Consider the following 7,260-nt stretch of genomic DNA (forward strand, 5'->3'; position numbering starts at 1 on the left):
CGACGACATTGCCATAGCCATAGCCCTACGCCATAGCCACAGTCATAGCCGTAGCCATACAACATTTCAGAGGCCATAACCTATGCCATAGCCATAACACTAGACATAGCCCTAACACTAGACATAGCCCTAACCCTAAACATAGCCCTAAGCTGTACCTATAGCCTTGAGCTGTACCCATAACCCTACGCCATAGCCCTCAGCCATAACAATAGCCCTAAGCCATAGCCCTAACCCATAGCCACAGTCATAGCCGTAGCCCTAAGACATTGCCACAGCTGAACCCCTAGCCATTGCCCTACGCAATAGCCCTACACCATAGCCATGACCCTATGGCACAGCCATAGCCCTACACCATAACCATAGCCATAGCCATAGCCATAACCCAATGCCATTGCCATAGCCCTACACAATAGACGTAACCCTAGGCATAGCCCTTACCCTACACATAGCCCTAGACATAGCCCTCAGCCATACCCTCACCCATAAATCTCACCCATACCCGTAGCTCTGGCCCTAGCCATAGCGCTAAGCCATAGCCCTAAGCCATAGACATAGCCATAGACATAGCCAAAGCCCTAACAGTAAACACTAAAACATAACACTAAACCCTATCACTAACCCTCAGCCATGGCCCTGGCCCTGACACTAGCCCCTATCTCCTAGCACCTAGCACCTAGCACCTGGACCTCTGCCCTATGCTCTGTTCCCTAAGCCCTAGCCCTAGCCCCCAACCCCTGTTCCCTAACCCCTGGCACTGGCCCTAAGGCCCTACCTGTAGCCCCTAGCTGTACCCCTAGCCATAGCCGTGGCTATAGCCCCTATGCTGTTGCTGCAGCCCCTAAGCCATAGCCACTCAGCTGTAGCCATAGCCATAGCCATAGCCACTAAGCCATAGCCCCTAAGCCATAGTAATAAGCCATACCCATAACCCTAAACCATACTCATAGCCCTAGCCCTCAGCCATACCCCTAAACCATACCCATAGCCCTAAGCCATAGACCTACCCCTAGCCATAGCCCTAGGCCATAGCCCTAAGGCATAGCCATAGCCCTAAGCAAGAGTCCTAAGCCATACCTATAGCCATAGCCCTAACACTAAACACTAAACCCTAACACTAACCCCAGGCCATGGCCCTGGCCCTGGCACTAGTCCCTATCTCCTGGCCCCTAGCACCTAGGCCTGTGCCCTAACCCCTGGCCCTGGTCCCTAGCCCCTACCTGTAGCCCCTAAGCTGTAGCCATAGCCCCTAAGCCACAGCCATACCATAGCCAAAGCCACATGGCCCCAAGCCACAGCCCCTAAGCCATAGCTCCTAAGCCATAGCAATAAGCCATACCCATAGCCCTAAGCCATAGCCATAGCCCAACACTAAACACACAAAACACTAAACACTAAAACTAAATCCTGACACTAAACCCTAACCCTAACCCTCACCCTAATCCCTAGCCCCAGACCTAGACATAACCCTAGACATAGCCATACCAATACTCATAGCCATACCACTCAGCCATAGCTCTCAGCCATACCCATAGCCCTGGTCCTACCCACAGACCTCAGCCATAGCAATAGCCCTAAGCCATAGCCATAGCCAGAGCCAGAGCCCTACAACATTGCCATAGCCATAACCTATGCCATCCCCATAACCCTAGACATAGCCCTAGTTATAGCCCTAAGCTGTACCTATAGCCTTGAGCCATACCCATAGCCCTATGCCATGGCCCTCAGCCATAACAATAGCCCTAAGCCATAGCCCTAACCCATAGCCACAGTCACTGCCTTACACAATAGCCCTACACCATAGCCATAACCCTACGACACAGCCATAGCACTACACCATAGCCATAGCCACCGCCCTACAACATAGCCATTCTCCTAGCCCTAGCCATAGCCCTAAGCCATAGCCCTACACCACAGCCATACACATAACTCTATGCCATAGCCATAGCCCTGCACAATAGCTGTAACCCTAGGCATAGCCCTTACCCTAGACATAGCCCTAGACAGAGCCCTAGACAGAGCCCTCAGCCATAGCCCTCAGCCATACCCGTAGCTCTAGCCCTAGCCATAGCCATAAGCCATAGCCATAGCCCTAAGCCATAGCCCTAAGCCATAGCCATAGCCATAGCCATAGACATAGCAACTGCCCTAACAGTAAACACTAAACCCTAACACTAAACCCTATCACTAACCCTCAGCCATGGCCCCGGCCCTGACACCTGCCCCTATCTCCTAGCCCCTAGCACCTAGCCCTGTTCCCTAACCCCTGGCACTGGTCCCTAGCCCCTAAGCCATAGCCACAGACCCTAGTCCACAACCACAAAGCTGTAGCCATAGCCATACTCATAGCACCTAAGCCATAGCCCCTAGCCCCTAATCCATAACCTCTAACCCCTAAGACATAGCCCCTGAGCCATAGCAATAAGCCATACCCATAGCCATAAGCCATAGCAATAGCCTTAAACCATAGCCATAGCCATAACCGTAGCCCTCACCCATAGCCCTAAGCTGTACCTATAGCCCTAAGCTATACCCTTTACCCTAAGCCATAGACCTCAGCCATGGCAATAGCCTTAAGCCATAGCTCTAATCCATAGCCACAGCCATAGCCATTGCCCTACACCATACCCATAACCCTATAGCACAACCATAGCCCTATGCCATAGACCTACGTCATTGCCATAACCCCACAGCACATCCATAGCCACAGTCCTAAGCCATACTCTGAAGCTGTACCCATAGCCCTAACCCATATCCCTCAGCCATAGCAAGAACCCTAAGCCATAGCCATGGCCCTACACAATAACCATAGCCACGGACCTATGCCATAGCCCGAGCACTAGCACTAGCCATTGCCCTATGCCACAACCCTATGCCATAGCCATAACCCTCCAGCACAGCCACCGCTCTATGCCATAGCCATGGCCATAACCCTATGCCATTGACATTGACATACCCATACCCATAGACATACCCCTACGCCATAGCCATAGCAATAGCATTACACCATACCCGAGGCATAGCCATAACCCTACAGCACAGACATAGCCCTACGCCATAGCCATACCCCTACACCATAGCCATAGCCATAACCCTACACAATAGCCCTAGCCCTACGCCACAGCACTAACCCTAGACATAGCCCTAACCCTGGACATAGCCATATCCATAGCTATACCCATAGCCCTCAGCCATAGCTCTCACCCATACCCTAGCCCTACTCATAGGCCTAACCCATAGCCATACCCACAGCTCTGACCCATAACCACAGCCCTAAGTCAACCACAGCCCTAAGACAAAGAACTAAGCCATAGCCATAGGCCATTGCTGTATTCAAAGCCCTATGCCATTTCCATATTCATAGCCCTACGGCCCAGCACTAGCCATACTCAGCCATACGCCCTAGACATATCCCTACACACTAGCCATAGTCAAAGCCATTCCCCTACAGCATACCCATCACCCTACAAACTAGCCATAGCATAGCCGTACCCATACACCCTAGGCATAACCCTACACCATAGCCATAGCCATACCCCTATGCCATATACCTACACCATAGCCATAACCCTACACCATACACCTACACCATAGCCATAACCCTAAGACATAGCAGTACCCCTATACACCAGCCATAGCCATAGCCATAACCCTAAGCTGTACCTACAGCCCCAAGCCATACTCATACTCCTATGCCATAGGTCTCAGCCATAGCAATAACCCTAAGCCATAGCCATAGCTGTACCCCTACAACATTTCCATAGCCATAGCAATATACATAGCCATACACCTTAGACATAGCCATAGCCATTCACCTACACCATGACCCTACGCCATATCCATACCTTACGCCATAGCCCTAACACTAGACATAGCCCTAACCCTAGACATATAGCCCTAGACATAGCCATAGCCATAACCCTAAACCATACATATACCCCTAAGCCATACCCCTAACCCTTACCCACACCCCTAAGCCATAGCCATAACCATAGCCATAGCCATACCGATAGCCCTAACAATAAACACTAAACATTAACACTAAACCCTAACACTAAACACTAACAATAACCCTAAGGCATGGCCATGCACAAGACGCTAGCCCCTATCATGTAGCCCTGTGTCCTAAGCCATGTTCCCTAAACCCTAGCCCCCAAAACATGTGCCCTAACCTCTGGCCCTCGCCCCTAACCCCTAGCCCATAACCCTTACCACCAACTCCTACCCGTAGCCACTAGCCATAGCCCCTAGCCAATACCCCTAGCTGTAGCCGTATCCACACCCATAACCCCCATAAGGCAAAACCTGTAACCCATAGCCCCTAAGCCATAGCCTCTAACCCCTAAGCCATAGCTCGTAAACCATTGCAATAAGCCATAGCCATAGCGCTAACACTAAAAACTTACACTAAACCCTAAAAATAACACTACACCCTAACACTAAACCCTAACACTACCCTTAAGCCATAACCCTGGACCTGGCAATAGCCCCTATATCCTAGCCCCTAGCACCTAGCCCTGTGCCCTAACACCTAGCCCTGGCCCCTATCCCCTATCCCCTAACCCTAGACCCTATCTGTGGCTCCTAGATATACCCCCTACCCCCTAGCCATAGCCATAGCCATAGCCCCTAAGCCATAGCCCCTAAGCTGTACTCATAGCCATAGCCATAGCCCATAAGGCATACCAATAAGCCATACCCACAGCCCTAAGCCATAGCCACACCCACAGCCCTAAGTCATGCCCATGGCCCTAGGGTATAGCCCTAGGCAACAGCCAAACACCTAAGCCATAGCCCTAAGCCATACCCATACCCCTAATCCATACCCCTAAGCCGTACCCATACCCCTAAGCCATAGCCATAGCCATAGCCATAGCCATAGCCATAGCCATAGCCCTAACATTAAACACTAAACCATAACATCAAACCCTAACACTAACCCTAAGCCATGGCCCTGGCCATGGCACTAGCCTCTATCTCCTACCCCTAGCAATTAGCCCTGTGCCCTAAGCCCTGTTCCCTAACCCCTAGCCCCCAAGCCATGTGCCCTAAACCCTGACCCTGGCCCCTAGCTACTAGAACCTATCCCCTAGCCACTAGCCCCTAGCCCCTAGCCCCTAGCCCCTAGTTCTACCCCCTGGCTATAGCACCTAATCCCTAGCTGTATCCCCTAGCTGTAGCTGTAGCCATAGCCCCTAAGTTGTACCTGTAGCGCCTTAGCCATAGCCCCTAGGCCGAAGCCGTAGCCATAGCCCCAAAGCCATAGAACCCAGCCTCTAAGCCACGGCTTCTAACCCCTACGCCATGCCCCTCAGCTATAGCCCTAAACCATAGTCCTAAGCATTAGCCATAGCCATAGCCCTGAGCCATAGCCCTAAACCATAGCCATAGCCCAAAGCCAGAGTCAGAGCCATTGCCCTATGCCATATCCCTACTCCATAGCCCTACGCCATAGGCATAACCCTATGACAGAGCCATAGCCCTAGGCCATACCAATAGCCCTACCCCATAGCCATACCCATAGCCATAGCCATAGCCATAGCCATAGCCCTAACACTAACAATAAACCCTAACACTAAACCCTAACACTAACCCTAAGCCATGGCCATGGCCCTGGCACTAGCCCGTATCTCATAGCCCCTAGCACCTAGCCCATAGCCCCTAAGCTGTAGCCATAGCCCATAAACCATAGCCAGAGCCAGAGCCAGAGCCCCTAAGGCACAGCCCATAAGCCATAGACCCTAAGCCAAAGCCACTAGCCCCTAAGCCATAGCTCCTAAGCCATAGCAATAAGCCATACCCATAGCCCTAAGCCATAGCCATAGCCCTAACACTAAACACTAACACAAAACACTAAACACTAACACTTAAACCCTAACAATAAACCCTAACCCTCGTCCTAAACCCTAGCCCCAGCCATTGACATAGCCCTAGACATAGCCATAGCCATAGTCATAGCCATACCACTCAGCCATAGCTCTCAGCCATACCCATAGCCCTACTACTGCCCACAACCCTAAGCCATAGCCATAGCCCTATACCATAGCCATACCCTATGCCACAGCCCTAACCCTAGACATAGCCCTGAGACATAGCCCTAAGCCATACCCATAACCCTATGCCAAAACCCTCAGCCATAGCAATAGCCATAAGCCGTAGCCATAGCCATAGCCCTACGAAATTGCCATAGCCATAGCCCTACACCATAGCCACAGTCATAGCCGTAGCCATATGACATTTCAAAGGCCGTAACCTATGCCATAGCCATAACACTAGACATAGCCCTAACCCTAAACATAGCCCTAAGCTGTACCTATAGCCTTGAGCTGTACCCATAGCCCTATGCCATAGCCCTCAGCTATAACAATAGCCCTAAGCCATAGCCCTAAACCATAGCCACAGTCATAGCCGTAGCCCTAAGACATTGCCACAGCTGAACCCCTAGCCATTGCCCTACGCAATAGCCCTACACCATAGCCATGACCCTATGGCACAGCCATAGCCCTACACTATAACCATAGCCAGAGCCCAATGCCATTGCCATAGCCCTACACAATAGACGTAACCCTAGGCATAGCCCTTACCCTACACATAGCCCTAGACATAGCCCTCAGCCATACCCTCACCCATAAATCTCAGCCATGCCCGTAGCTCTAGCCCTAGCCATAGCCCTAAGCCATAGCCATAGACATAGACATAGCCAAAGCCCTAACAGTAAACACTAAAACATAACACTAAACCCTATCACTAACCCTCAGCCATGGCCCTGGCCCTGACACTAGCCCCTATCTCCTAGCATCTAGCACCTGGACCTCTGCCCTATGCTCTATTCCCTAAGCCCTAGCCCTAGCCCCCAACCCCTGTTCCCTAACCCCTGGCACTGGCACTAAAGCCCTAGCTGTAGCCCCTAGCTGTAGCCCCTAGCTGTACCCCTAGCCATAGCTGTAGCTATATCCCCTAAGCTGTAGCCACAGCCACTAAGCCATAGACACTAAGCTGTAGCCATAGCCATAGCCCCTAAGCCATAACTTCTAGCCCCTAATCCATAGCCTTTAACCCCTAAGCCATAGCCCCTAAGCCATACTAATAAGCCATACCCATAGCCCTAAACCATACTCATGGCCCTAGCCCTCAGCCATACCCCTAAACCATACCCATAGCCCTAAGCCATAGACCTACCCCTAGCCATAGCCCTAGGCCATAGCCCTAAGGCATAGCCATAGCCCTAAGCAAGAGTCCTAAGCCATACCTATAGCCATA

Source organism: Desmodus rotundus, chromosome 1, assembly GCF_022682495.2.
Source record: "Desmodus rotundus isolate HL8 chromosome 1, HLdesRot8A.1, whole genome shotgun sequence".
Taxonomy (NCBI): domain Eukaryota; kingdom Metazoa; phylum Chordata; class Mammalia; order Chiroptera; family Phyllostomidae; genus Desmodus; species Desmodus rotundus.